The following is a 16185-nucleotide window of genomic DNA, read 5'->3' on the forward strand; positions in this document are numbered from 1 at the left end:
ATCTAACACTTTGCCTTCTTCCAATGTTACTGAGGTTAAGCAGGAACCTGAGCCTCATATTTGTGTAGATAAGTCATTTTCTCAATGAAAAGTTATGCATCTCGCTGGGGCTGCCCATGGCACCGGAGAAGCCTTGCCAGGAAGCTTGACAGGAGCCAGGGAGCTGCTTCCCAGGGCTCTTCCTTACAGCAYAGGAAGAAGATGAGCCATAGGGCATTGGCTACAGCTGAAACTCAGACCTTAGAGTAGGGAATCTGGAAATCTCAGATACCCCCTTCATTGATGAAGTTAGGGGGGGAAAAAAAAAAAAAAACGGTTTGAGGAAATGCAGCCTGGCAGTAAGTTTCCTTGAGTTCAGATGGAGAAGTAGTTTCATGTGGAATAAGCAAATCATATTTAGACATAGAAATAATGCAATAATTTTTAAATGTTCCTAGGAAAAGCATTAGAAAAAAAATATAATGTATAACATTGGTCTACTGACTCAAAAAAAAAAAAAAATTAAAAAGGGTTTGAATTGTTACTTTTTTCCCCCCAATTTTACTTTGATTCAGTGCATTTTAGAGCAGGAGTTGGTTTTCTATGTAGGATAAAAGAAACCCTATTTTCCTTTTAATTCTAAAGTAAATGGTAAATGTTTTCTTTTACACCTTAGTAGAACTTGTTGTTATTTACTTTCACAATTATATTATATATATAATATATATATATTTCTTTTTTTTTCATAACAAAGTACCACACTACATTTTTCTTTTTTTTTCATCTGTATTCTGAGATACCAGTTACAGTTACAGGAAATATCTATTAGGTTTTATTAATACCACAGTCATCTACTTCTTCTGCTGTCTCTTGATTGAATTGAATATTGCAAGGTAACATAATAAATAAGTAAAAAAAATATCCAACACAGAGATCTGTCAAATTTGACAAATCGCATACAAGTTGCATTGATTTTATATTTTATATATTAAAAAAAATAGTGTCAGTCCTGTTTTTAATCTATAATATCTGTTGCTACACTTTTGAAGGAAACATAATATTTATATTTTGGGATTCTTTGCTTTAGGAAAAAAAAAAAAACAATTGTACAATTATTTTTTGGCTCCCAGAACTGTGAATAATRCTGCCTTAACTGTGAAGAAAACATGAAGAAACATGAGTATTAGATAGGATTTTTTATTGTTTTTTTTTTTTCCCACTATTTTCTGCTGTGAAGAACAAAACAATCCAGTGCATCCTTCCATTTCAGGCATTTATAGAAAGCTGGATTCCACATGGATACCCTCTCCAGTTGATTCTCTGCAATACCTCTTCCACTCTCTGTACAGTGAGTACTCTGTGCATTGGTTAATGCAGATTCCTAGGTAACACAAAACAGGGTGACGAATCCGTAGGTGAAAGCACTATCCCGGAGATTGAAAGTCCATTCCCGATCCTTTCTAAGCAGCCAGACTTCTCACTGTTTTGCTAGTCCAAGCTTTCTTCACAGCTGTGCAGTAGAGAAGGCAGAGAGCTGGGCAGAGCCTCTCTGGCCGTGGGCCCCAGAGAGGGCAAAGATGTCACCCAAAGCCCTTCCTGCAGTAAGATATAACTTGTTGATGGCAATAGCTGAGCTACGCTGCCACACTGCTCTCGTCCATGGGCAGAGCTGTAAACACACCGCTACGAGCTAGTGAAAAACAAAAGCTGCTCACAGAAACAASGAAGCATCAGGTTCACTCAGCATCATCTGATAAACCCCTGGAACAGGTGATCAATATTCATYAGCATCACAGTTCCCCTGCTAGTGATGGTTAATGGGCTGATAATGCCATCCTCCTTGTAGCCAAATCCCATCAGGGACCAGACAGCTGGAGCAAAAGGAGAAAACTTATCAGATCTGGCAGTAGACAGTTTAGGAGGCTAAAATTAACCTTGGACCACTCACAGAAAGAACTAATTGTTTGTGACTGCTAGATTCCTGCCAGTGGCAAAGGTTTATTGCTGCACATATCTTACCCTGATACTAGTTTTTCTGCAGAAGAAAAAAATGAAAATGGAAAATGAACAGGAAAAAARAAAAAGGATTTTCTTTTAACCTCTTCTCCCCCCCAAAAATGTTAATTAGTGTACATATGGTGATAAAGCTATAGCTATATCTTTATGTATTTATGATATTGGTTCACATTGCTTCAGGTCTACACAAGTTATAGTGAATTCATGGGTCTGACAGAGTTCTAATCTAAAAAAAAAAATAAAGGCATGTCAGAAAAAGCCCAAATCTGCAGAACTATTTTGCTTTGTGAAAGCTCCAGTGACATAATTTCCTCCCCTCTTCCCTCCAGGCAGTAGGGAAACTGGAAACAGTTTAAGTCTGAAGAGTCATCAGCTAGAATCCATGAAAAAACATGGAGTTATAGATGTGTTGACTTTCAGGCATACCGATGTCCTGCAGATATACTGCATGACAGTACTGGAAAGCAAACTGTAGTGCAAGAAAAGGGAACTTGGAAACACGTGGCCAGGCAGCCAGGGCTGCTGCAGGAGAACTAGGAGCTAGAGAATAGCTTCTTTCAGAGGAAAGCAGAAGCTGAGCTGGCAAATACGAGGAAGCCAAAGCTAGTCCAATAAAGAGAGAGGACTGAGCAGCCAAGGAACACAAACTAGATCTGCACCAGTACCAGGAAGAGGTCCATTTGTAAGACCCTTRTTAGGAAAAAGAAAACAAAAATCTCGCCCTGGGAGCTGATTCCAAAAATAAAAGAAACCCAGAAATGCACTTGAAACTAAGAGGTGCTTGMAAATAGCAGGGAGGAACCTATGAGCATTCTTGGCAGCAGAACAAGCTTGTGCATACTATATTTACTCTGGAACAGATAAAGGTTGCCTAGATGAAGCTGGGATACTCAGAGAAAGAAGGTTTAACTGCTCTCTCTGGAATTGCTCCCATTTCTAGGGGAGAAACACAAAAGCACAGCAAGGAAAAGTAAGAAGAAGCTCAAGGGCTGGTTATAATAAGGAAGATCTGGGCACATATAGGTATTCAGATAATAACACCTGTGCTTGAAGAATGGACAACATACGTGTGTTTAGGATACTGAGGCAGGGTACAGATGCTTTAAAGTCATGAAACGGGAGAACAGAGAAGAGAAGAGTCTTGGAAAAACTTATGAATCACCATGCATAGTGTTAAAACCCTGAAGAGTAAATGTGGATTCAGCAGAAAATTAAGAGATACCAGAGCTTCTGTGGGAAAGAGTGCTAAAAGTGTCACTGGGACAATTCTGAGAATCAGTGCTAAAAGCCGTGGAAAAGATACATGTATAGATCCTGGGTCTCTGTAATGTCAYAGTAGAGATATATAACTACTGAAAGTTGCACCTTTTTGAAAGATTCAAATTTCTAAACACACGTTATAACAAAAATGGAACATGAGGTTGAGAAATGTGTGAGCTGCCAAAATCAAACTTCACAAAAAATAGTAATAGAAGGTAATAGCAGGTAGAAATAGATCTTCATCCTTAAGAAAGATGAAAGAAATTAGTGGTTTTTAGTTTGGTCCTGGAGGAGGGTATAGCAGTATTCTAAGGAAAGCATGTAAACTACTGAGCACATTCCCTTGTCCAGGGGGTATGTTTGATAGCTGACTTTTGGTTTTCCTGTATTTCTCACAAAAAATCTTTGTTAGCTAGAAAAAGAATAAAATGATAACACAGACACCAAGCAATGCAACTTTCAGTGGTAAGTTAAATCTTTTTCAACAGTAGCATTATCTCCACATGAGGAAAAAACTTGGGCAGACATGCAGCAAGGCAAGTTTGCAAAAAAATGCCTAGGTTTGCGTATGAAAGGCAGGGGCTGTGTAAAGCAGGTTTGTTTCCATACTGCCCGTGTCACTAAAATAAGTGACTTCCATTTAAAAAGAAGCAGAAGAGCAGAATTTCAGGATACCAGTTCTTGTTGTGATTCATATGCGTTTCAGACCATTTATCTGCCAGTACAAACTTCTCAAATGAAAGGTTTTTGATTGGAATAATTTCTTATATGGCCATGTTGTCACCACCAAGATTATCCTGCAGAGAGAATACTGTGCATTTTCCTTAGTATATCTCAAGAACCAAGCATATTAGCCTTTTGCAAGAGAGTTGTATGTACCTTGTGTTACAAACTCTAAGTCCATCCCAAAGGTCATACTAGAAGATGTTACATTAATGAAAATGATTCCCTGCTCTAAAGAAACACTAGTATTATAATTTTATATATTGATGGTAGCACATGAAATATGTGATAGGAAAACTTAAATGATTAGATTCTGAAAATGCTTCAAGCTAACTTTAACACTGGTGTACAAAATGAAGGGATTAATAACAAAAATTAAAGCACACAATTAATGGTAAAGTATTGACAAAGCATAAGCTGAGATGCAATTAATACCATCCTACATTCAGGATATAGGTAAGAAATATTTACTTTATGGAAAACAACACAGTGTGAAATTTTTATCTAAAGAAAAGCCACAGACCAAGACATACAGTATAGAYTCCTTCAGCACTGAGATAAGACTGAGAAGCAGAGGAAAGAAGCTTAATTTAAAATACCATAGAAGAAGATGTAGAGAACATACAGGATCATAGGATGAAGACATAGTTAGACTTGGATGAGAAATGAGAATAACAATAAAAGTAAATGTAAAATAAAAGTAAACAAAAACCAGAACAATAGCTTAGAGTATTTTCACTTGTCTTCTGTTTGAAGAAATGACAATTAAATAACCATTCCTCTTCCCAAATGTGCAATTTAGTACAAGCTTACAGGACATCATACAAATTCAAGGTTCATTAGATATATTTCTGTCTAAGTTAAACAAATGCAAGTTCATTGAAAGCTGACGGATAAAAGTCCATTCATTGATAGATTCGAAATAAGAGAAAAGAATGTAATGTAATTCAATCCCCAATATTTCCCCATTAAGAAAAAACCTCTAAAAAGCATTGTAATAAAAGAGTGAAACCACTGTAGTGGTGGTTATATTTTCTATGCTTATGAGATCATAAGAAAGCTAAAAAATATACTTTTCATAAATCTGTTAAAAAGTAAAATAGTTAAATACTAGATACTTAGCAAAGCCTCTTTCTTAAAACAATTAAATCTGCTTCTTCTTTCTTTGTGAGACCATAAATAATTCATTACTTGTAAATAATACTTTGTATTCATGGTTATGTGTATGGTTATGGTTATAACATGATTGAATTCTTGTTGATACTCAAACAAAAACTTTTCCATACTGACCCCAAAATAATTTTTCTAAACAGAATTTTCTTCAGCAAAATTTTTAAGTATGTTTTTGATAATAAAAATAAAAAATTTAATTAGAAGAGAATATATATATTCAATCCAAAGATGAGGGCATTCTTTTTGGTACTTGTTATGAACCACTTCTTTGTTTTTATCAAAAACATTCATTTTTATTAAACCTTTGAGAGCAAATGGAAGATGAACTGAAACACAAAACTTTCACTGCCCAAGAAAGTACTGCGACATCTCAGGCAGGCACCTCGGTTCTTCCTCTGGCCAAAAAGAATTTGTTATTTCTTGCTCTGTCTGTTTTGCCTCCAAGGTTTCCTGTCTAGCTTTTAAACATTTCTGGAGATGTTGCCTGGAAAAAATACCGGAGTGGTTTCTTTCAACATTTCTGATAGAACATTTTATTTGGTCAAAACTATTTGGAAAATCTGACTTTTAAAATAGTTTTGAATCAACTGAAACAGCACTTTGAGGGCAAATAATTATAAAATCACACAGTTTTGATCACGGCAACACACTTTTGCTGCTTGTGTTATTTTCRGTATTATGTCCAAAAACCCACAGCTTTTCCTGAAAGAGAACAGAGTAAAAATAGTGCTGAGAAGTTCATTTTGAAGTACTCCTCCTACAAGGCTATCCTGTTAAATGGTCAAAATAGACTATTTAAATTTGTAATAGTGTTAGCAAAAAAATACTTCAAAATMAGTCTATACTAGACTGTTTCAAGCCACAGAACACATTTCACATTGAGTTAACTTATTTTATTTTTACTGTCTGCTAATTTTTGCTGGCTGTGCTAAACCTTCACCRATTGACCAGCTTAATAGCAAGCAATATAAGACATTCAAAGGGTAAAGTGGTAAGAACCAGTTGCCTCAATTTTCTTTATCATTTATTATTCAAATGTTTGCTTGTAATATTTAAATGGGTCACTCAAGTYGTAACATTCACCGCAGAAGCTCATTAGTGCTCATTATCTTGTGACTGGTACCCTGCTAGACAGTGCAAACTCCATATGCAAGCTACCTTGGAGGATGGAATTAATGAAGTAGAAAGCAAAAAAAGAAGATCTCTAACAGTCAAAGAAAATTGCTCCTCCCATCCTACCAACACTTTCCCCACTGCCCATGAATCCTTTGCAGTCTCAGTCATCTAATGCCAGGGCAGAAATGCTAACACAACTTGGGGAGTGTCTCTGTTTTTGGCTTCTTTTAGCTAGTGGAGAAGAAGGTTTCCAGGAGAGCTGCAGCTTGGTCAGAAGTAGGGTGCAACGGGATATGGAGACATGCTTCTATTGATACCCATCTATCACAGGGAACTGTGATGTTCCTTTCGTGACATTTGTTCAGATTTTCAGTTGTGTTCTTTCTAAGCTCTATGAAGACAAATAAAGCCCAAGCAGCTCAGCCACAGCTGAACAGAATATTGCCTTGGCAGCATTTATTTTCCTTTTACAGGATGTGTCATCCCTCTTCTCAGTGAATATAAAGCTACCAAGCACATATTGACAATCCAGACTACTGTACTAGCCAAATACTCTGTGACACTTTAAAGCATTCAGGAAACTTTAAGCCTAGTACTGTTTTGGTTAAACGCAATCAGATGCTATCAGTGGCGTAGCAAACCATAGCTACCTAATGGCACTAGGGATCTTTCCTTTAGCCCCTAATTGTATTTTGGCACTTAACTTTTTCATATTTATTGGTGAGATATCTCTGATAATTATATGGGAATGCTTATCTATTCATCCGATAATGATATTACTGAAAACATTTTGTAGCTCATTTGGCAATCCTTTCATCTTGGCGCTTGGCTTGATCTTTGTGTGAAGAAGTTCACCTTCATGACTCCGTGAAGTAACAGTTGCTAGCCACTTGCACAGTTGTGTAACATTCTGCATATACATCTTGTTTTGTTCTGGGAAAAGGGATGATTTTAGAGTCTAAAAAGAAAACTGGATGATTATATAAGGTAGGTGTATATCATCGGGCCTATATGTGAGTACAAAAAATGAGTGGGTTATGAATAGAAACAGGAAAAAGTGACAGTAAAACAGATTAAAAAATAGTACCTCACTTTGACATAAAATCACATGTGTCTTTGAATGATTTTTATCACCTAGGATAAGTGCATACAAAGGAAAAAAAAAAACCGTGCTGAAGATTAGCATACTTTAATTCAAAGTACCTGTTATATCTAAAGTGCTCTCATTCATATTGTTTTGAAATCCTTCTGAGATATGTTGAATCCCACCGCAACATGAAGAATTAACAGTATTTCTTTGATATTTATACTGTGATACCAGAAAGAGAACACAAAAATGAGAAAGAATTTCTAGTTCTGGGAACTCTAGCCAGAATCCAAATCACAAAAAGGTTAATCCTTTGTGTTTCATCATGTCCTAATGCCTTGATCACAGTCCCCATTGAAAACGTTTGTGTACATCCTTAAGCAGTTTCCAAAAGGCAGGCTGCATTTGGGAGAAAATTTCCTTAATTTAAATGACTGAAAAACAAACTATAATTTATTTCAGTAAAAATGAAAAGAATCCTCCAGTGCAAAAGATTTCTTTTTTTCTTTTGCTGAAGTTCCCTGGAACAATTCAAAGAACAATACCTCACCCTGCTGAGGAAGTCAGAGATTAAAGAATGGTTTGGAGCTGTTTACATTAAAGTCATCTAAGCAAAGGGAAGGGAAGAGTGGATTTTAATACTATATTACAACACATGAACTCTCATATTGATGCTTTATTTCAGCACTTTCATAGCATGCATATATCTTCTTTGCTCCATTTTATGACAGTGTATTATTTCATTAAATTAGTGCATTTTTTAGTGTTTCCAAATACAAAGTCTCAGTGATAATATCCAGGGGATGCATTTTCATATTCTTGAATCTGTATCCTGGCAAGACTGCCAAGGAGTTTAGGAGGAATCAGACCTCATCCCCAGAGACCTCCTGCTCCTCCTCACAAGACTCTTGCTGGGGGAACCTGCTATCAAAGGTTTTCCATCATAGTCCTTTACAGTCAGTTCCTGGCAAAATGGCCCCCAAATTGATCTAGTAATCAGAGGAAAAGCAAAAGATGGCACCGTAACTCCCAAGTTTGTACCTGCTCAGATCTAATCTCCTGAGTTTCACTGAGATTTCAGCAAAAGGGACTAGGAAAATGTCACAACTCTCTTAGCCAAAGAATGTTTTTACTGTTTTATTTCAACTTTTGAAATGTTGAACATCCCCCTTAAAACAGAAGTTATACACTAAATATTTAGTGTATGTGCAGAAAGGCTCTTGTGTTACCTAATGAAACTGTACAGAGTCATTTAGATTAATGTTCAGATTCTTTTCTATAGATTCTGCATGAAGTAATCTAAAAAGACCAATCATAATGGAGTCCCATTTTTTCATTACATGTACAAAAAATTTCCTTGGAATACTCAGTAAAGTAGAGCTGATCTTTGAAGCAAATATGTTTCTGCTGTGGAGCACTGCAGAACTGTTTCTTCATTTTCTACAAATCAAGAGTATGTTTTCAAATTTGGAAGGGAGGCATGTTGTAATTAGAAACATTTCAATTAGTTCCAAAGGGAGCTGATAAGGAGCAAAATAGATCTTAATGATATTTCATCAGAAATGTTTTCTTTTCAGCAGAATTGGGGGTGGAAGAGAGAAGAAGGGAGAATGTCTTTCTACCGGCAAAAAAAAAAAAAAAAAAAAAAAAAAAAAAAAAAAAAAAAAAAAACTGAAGAAAGTTACAACCATTTACTTTTTTTTTTTTTCTAAAACAACTCAATGTTTTATTTCAGGTAACAGAAACCCAGTTCTCCCTCAGAAACATCTAAGATTCTTCTTACTGTCAGGCCCTAGATCCTAGCTATCCTAGGCTCAGGTCAGTGAGATCTTTATTTTGTCACTGAGATACTAACCTTGGCCTGGGAAGATAAATGACTTCAATATGACTTGTCATAGTACAGACTAGTGTGTATGTGAAGGTAACAATGGAGACATCTCACAGCTTTAGGTGTTGCACATAGCCTAAATTAAGACCCGAACTCTCTATAAATCAGATGTATCCTCCAGCTCTGAAGGTGCTTACTGTTTCAGCTGGTATTAGAAGGAGTCTGATTGACTGTTTYAGAGGAGATGCTCAATGTTTTGAGAAACTTAGATTGATGGAAATAAATATCGTTCAAAACAATTCCCATAAAAGTGTGGAGGGACAGAGAGTGAACCAAGATGTAGGCAATAAGAGTGAAGATAACACATTTGGGTATGTTGCTCATGCCTAAATAGTAATCTTTTACTCAGCTTCAATTTACCAGCTCTATATAGACAAGAGGAGAAATATCTACTGATTCACGTGAATAATTTTCTTTAAGTGTAGAATSACACAGAGATCACAAGATCAGAATCTTTAGTAGACACTCCTTAGTGATTTCAAGTGTTGGGCAAATTGAAACATCTGTCAGGATTAAGAAACTGATACTTGACACCTTCAYGATACCATTTTTTTTCTGTCCCTGTTGTTTAAACCAAGAGCTTTCAGCTCTTCTGAAAGAAACTTGAAGGTAACAAAAATGAATCAAAGGATCTTCCAGCGGCCATTTACCTTGAGTATTTGCCCATTTTACAGGACAGGAATCCTAGTTCCGGTATTTATTCCTCTGCTACATGTCCTTGGAGCACAGMCTCACTGGCAGAATGACTATGGCTATGGCAGGCACTATCTGTGCAACCCTTTTCCCCCTCATTCTGTATAAATGAGTCACTAAAGCCTTTTGAGCTGCAGACACTTGATTTAGTTTTAAGCTATCTTATTACATTCTTCACAAATACCTTCTTTGAGATACCACTGGGTTCAGCAGCCCCTTCTTAGTCTTATGCTATCTTACCTCCATCGTTGCCAAAACCCAAGCTGCCTAATTTAAAACTGTCTCCATTAGCCACAATTAATCTTCTAAGTTTTGACGTAGACAACCTTAAAGGTAAGAGGGCTTTGGTGTAGCCTTTTTACAGAAGAGGCTCAGTTTTCAGCTGCAGCAATTCTGGGTGATGTTATGTACTGTCAACTGGAGGAGAAGACAGGTCATGAAATGTGAGATTGTTAAAGAAATCCATACAACACTGCAACACCATACAGGGCACAAAAAAATCAAATCTTGCTAAATGACAAGGAGCCTAGTTGGCTCACTAATCAATATAAATGGAAGTGAGCAAACACTAAAACTACTGTTACTTTACAAACTTCAGTCCTTACACTGTTTGTCTGTTTAAGCACTCTAAAAGGCAGCAGTGGATGAAAATCCAAAGAAACCTGGATAAGAACTTTATCTTATTCATCAATAAAGTTCTCACCCCACTTTCTTCGGGATTTCATCCGCTGCTGCCCTTTGGCACATTAAATGATGCCAACTATTGGCTAAATGTTGAGGTTAAAGGGTGTCNNNNTGGATTTTAGAATACTATATATTAGATGAACAAGCTAAAGACATAACATTTGACTATTCAACCTAAAAAATAAAATGAGCTAAGGCAATACTTCTGGATAGCAGCCAGATGTAGGCTGCAAATCAAGGCTTCCCACATCAAGTGCTATAAGATCTTTTTAAATCTCTAAATACAATGGAAAAATATTKGTCATGTGAGCTTTTTCTCTGCAGCAAGTTTGATGTACCATAACTTTTACTTTCAGAGTAAATGTGTATTTAAGCTGATTCCAAATTTTTAGGGTCCTTCCAGGTTTTTGTAACTTGAAATCTAACGTGTGGCTATACTGACAAAAAATATCTTACAAAATCATATTACCGTCTTTCACCTGCAAGGATTGCTAATTATTATATGCAATGTAACTTAGCTATTAATTTTACATATAAATTCTTTGTCTTAAAGAAGTAAAAAATAAGAGACAAAATGAAGTATTTTTGACCGTCAAAGATATCCTACTCATTATGTAGAATCCCAGAAATTCCCATATACTCAGAAGAGCATTTTATGAGACGGTATATCATGTGAAGACCACGTGTATGGTCAACCTTATGTTCACCTGCAGTATATATTTAGTAGATTATCACAGAAATAATGAACTCAAAACAATCATTTTAACACTTTCAATCTCTCCAGCATTTTCCAAGTTGGACATCTTTTCATATAGATTCCTTTCCATTAGTTATGTAGAGCTGATGATACTTAAAATATCCATAAGACTTCCAATCAGAGACAGAGAACAAGGGCAAATGCTWTTTCAGAATATTTTTCTTCCTCTTATTACCTGGGATTAAAAAAAATAGTGAGGAGGTGAAAAAAAAAACAACTATAAACAACAACTTCTCCAAATTCTTTTTCTTCATCATTTTTTTCTTTTCTCACAGCTTTCATAAAAAAAGAATGGACTTCATGATACCCTGATAGYACTCAAGTACTTGTGTGTTTGTTCCCATCAGAGTGATAGAAAAAGGTCAAAAAATACAAAGTTCACAGTTAATAAAAATTAAGTTCACAGAACTAAAAAACAAGGTAAATGAAAGACTTATTATTTTTAATGTTGATATCAATTGATCTGCAATATAGTGAAAATTTTATACATATTTCTTTTTATTGTATCCAAATCAGTTGCACCTATCTTGTTTATTCCACAGAGGATGAAGCTTACACTGAAAGGACAGCTGGGTTCRTTTCTTTGCTTCATTCATAATGCAGTTTTCTATCCCCTCTCCAACTGCATGTGAAACATCTCAATGACTTTATGTTCTTTCTCCCTTCTTCTAAATGTACCAATGAAAATACCATCCTCCTGGATGAACAGACAGTTAATGTTAAATTAAACAACTGTGTCCAGGCACAGTGCRTATACATCACTGTTGCATAGCAAGTGACCTGTAATGGGAATACGAATGTTTGGGTTTTTGACCTCCAAATGGATAATTAAAATTTATCGTAGCTAGTAGTGTGAATTTGAACCCCCCAGTGACCATGTGCAGAGCAGGTTGGTGGTTTGAGTTGAGTTCTTGATGCACGAGGACAGCAGTACACACCATGGAACAAACAATCTGGGAGCTTTGCTGGAAGCTACAGCAGGGAGGAGAGTCTGGGAGTTGTGATGTGGCTGAGAATGTACTGTACTTTTGCTGTGGATAACAAGCCTTGGGGTACAAGAGTCATTATATTTTTGGAGCAATAGTTGCAGCCAAACTTTTTTAAAAAGAAAAGTTACAAATTTATTTAGCAAGTCAGGCGGGAGAGGACTTTAAAACCAGGATCCCACACAATGCAGTATAAACTAGTGGTTGTGATCTCTATCATTCAAGCAAGTAGCTGCAAATGAAACCTTGGACTCCTAAAACACTTCAGTTTGCAAAAAGTATTGGAGGAAGAGTAACTCTGAATTGAGAGCCTCATCCACCAAATGGAGGTGTTTGAGTCAGGTACCTCTTTACATGCAGGACTCAAAGATTGCTTCATCAGTCTGCAAAAACACCAGGTTAGATACCTGAGTTGGGCAGCCTGGTTCCTAGACTATTTTTTTTTCTTCCTACAAGCCTGTTGCACCCATTTCCTCATATGCCTGATGGGTTGAACTTGTTCACACTGATAAATTACCATGGCTGGATTCTTCACCTCTTTTACTCTGCTCTGATTGAATAACACATTGCTGTGAAGAAGGCACTTGTCAAAAGACAAAGACCTTAATTTAAGTATTTAATATTGCAATATCCTTCATGAACATTTCAAGTATCCTGATTGCATTTCATACAATCATTTTCTGTCACATGCCAAAGAAATCAATGAATCAAGTATGTTATCTACCTTCCCTCATGCCATATTCAAGTCAAATCTACCTTTAATTCTACCTGTATATATGGTAGTTTCAAAATGACTGGGCTCTACACAGTACTTAATTCAGCCATGCAGAACTGCAAATCACAAGAACAATGAATCACCATTTATTTAAACCACAAAATCTAGCCCTGTGCTAAGAATAATTCAATCTCTCTATAAAAAGGATTGTTCACAAATAGCTTCTGACCTCTATAATGTTTCTACTTGGCTGCGGTTCTTCAAGGACTAATTCTTCCCTTCAGTGTCTTGAAAAGTCAATGAAAGAAAGGTGAAAAGAACTAGCAGTAATACAATGATGTTGTCTTGTCCTTATTTTAAAAATCTTTCATTTACATTCTGTTTTTCAAGGAATCCTCCAAAACATTGCATTTCTCTGAAAGAAGCTTTGGGAACATTATTATGCATTTGCTTACTCCCTGACCTCATTTCTATGTTTTCGAAGTCTTGCCTTAGGGCTAATTTATACCAATTTCAAGAAGAAGCATATTCTTCTGTGAAAAAAAAAAAGAGTTGTAGGTACATTTGCTTTGAAACCTGATTTCTCATTAATTGCCAAATAAGTTAGGAAAAGATTAGGCTGAAGAATGCAGAATAAGTAAAAATTTTAGAGTACATTTCCAGTCGGTTGGCCTCCAGTGTATACTGGTGCAAAGGGACTTGTCTTCCCCAGGTGCAGGGGCCTTGCAACTCCCTTTAGTGAACTTCATGGAATTCCTGTTTGTCCATTTCTCCAGTCCATTTAGGTCTCTCTCAATATGATCTCAGGTACATAGTTTACTTTTTGGATTAATTAAGTATATAATGAAGCAAGTTCATAAACTTAGATAGCAAAACCAAGTCCTACCATATTTATTACAAAGGTTAAAACTTAATTCTTKTTTGAACCAGAGCAGCTCTTTCAGAATAAAATTGAATCATAATTGCTGATTTCCACAAAAGATGCAAACAAACAAAACCCCTTCATCCAAGGCCATAATTTCCAACATCTTCCCTGCATGAAAATTCTCACTGCATTTTTTTGCTAAAAATGTATCTAGCTTTGACATTCAGTTAGCAGAATTTCATCTTTTAGAGTGAAAAATTGCATAATCTCAGACTTTCCCATGTGGAAACTCATGGCCTATGGTCAGCTATCTTACTCTTTGGGCCTCCTAAAAATCTGGTGCCAATCATGATAAATATATGACCTCTCTAATTTCATTATCCTCAGGTTTCTCTGAGTCCCCCTTTTTGTCAAACTTTTGATATCAAAACATGACACCATATTTTGGTACTTATTGTTTCTGTACTAATTCAGGGTGATTAATATACATATATTAGTATGYATATAAATACATATATATTATGCATAATATACAAGTGATTAATATAAGTAGATTTTAATTGTMTAGGTGTAGGTGTGTAGTGATACTTTGAGGGGCTGGTGTTGTCTAGCCCTACTGCTGCTCCAGTAGGGTCTTCAMGTCTGATAGATACTTTGTCACATCTACCAGGTCTACCAGGGTGTTTGGGGCACTCTACAGCACCTCATATGGTACTAGACACCTATTTTTAGGCAGCTGAGATTTATCCACTGCATTCCTGCACACAATGCATCACTTCATCCACTTTATCCACTTATAATTTCTTGATCATAACATTGCATGAGAAATACTATCCATCCACATATTTACTTCTCTCTCTTTTTTTTTCCAAAGTCATGTCTTCCTATACTAGCAGCTGTTACACTGTTTGTTCTACAGTCTTATTCTTTTCCTTATCTTTGGTTGTACACTTATGTTGGTGCTGAAATTTCTAGTTTGTTGAGCAAATTAGAATACACCTAAACCATGTTCTCATTATGGTTTTCAATTCTCTCAGTCTTTGAATATGAGAAAGCTGTAAAATAATACAAGAAAATCATTTTCATGTTGTCTTCTGAGGGCTAGGAAGATCTCATTAAAAAAATGTTCCTTGAAAGTGATTTACCTTTATGATTATAGGTAGAGACATACCAATCAACCTTCTAATGGAAGGCATGTTTCTTTCATATCATTCAGTCTGCTAATGTTTTAGTGCAGTATAACGTTTCAAATGCCTTACAGAAATCTAAATATATCAACACCTTGTGTAATCTCAGTCTGTTTCATTTTCTGTTCTGTAGTTAGAGGAATTATAGAGTTCCCTGTTTGTTGTACATTTTGTCCTCTGACTTTGATTTTGAATGTACTTAAAGRTTCATCAGCATTAAGATTGTCAAGGTGATGCAGTCATACAGATGCAAGAGATTTATTTAAATGAAGGGAAAAGTGGATGTTATCCTTGCTGATGCTAATGGGGCAGTACGTCTTTATGAATCATAAAAGAACAAAGTGCCCTAGTCTATACAAGCATTTAGCTAAAGTCYAGCAACATGGCACCCCAAGGGTATCTTGAGGGTAAGGAGAAAACAGTGACTGAAGGAGAAAAAGTAACCAAGTGTAAGTTCTAGTTGCTATCCAGTCTTCCAGCATCCCAAACCTGGAACTTTTAGATGACAATTCAAAGGTCATATGAAACTGCAGGGAAAAAAAAAACAAAAGAAAAAAAACAAACAAACAAACAAAAAAAAAAACAACAAAAAAAAAAACAGGCTTGAGAATAAATTCAGCCTTAAGAAAGGGAGAGGGTGTTGGGTAGGATTACCTCTTTCAGATGGAGCTAATTTCTGACTTTGTAGGGCCAGTAGGAGGTACAGAACAGATCTGGAAAGAGAAAACATTTGCTGCTGTTACTAGCATGCTAGCCAGAAGGCTAGAGGAGATGTAGCAGTAGAAGGAAATTTGGAAATATCAAATAGGAGTTTGTGTTCCACTCATATGGGAAATGACTCATCAGTATCCTATTTGTCTCGCCCCAAATATTTCTTTTCTATCTGAGATTTAGCAATAAATTCTTAAATCCATTTCTATATTATTATTCCATCATTAATACTCTTCAAAGGAGTTATTTATCTGTAYGATAGTGCAAAAATTCATAAATTACTAAAAAGAAGAAAAAGACCCTCTCTTTAAGCAGAAGTAACATTTGCTTTATAGAAAGAATTAA

Source organism: Nothoprocta perdicaria, unplaced genomic scaffold (assembly GCF_003342845.1).
Source record: "Nothoprocta perdicaria isolate Ctin4 unplaced genomic scaffold, notPer1 scaffold_159, whole genome shotgun sequence".
Classification (NCBI taxonomy): Eukaryota; Metazoa; Chordata; class Aves; order Tinamiformes; family Tinamidae; genus Nothoprocta; species Nothoprocta perdicaria.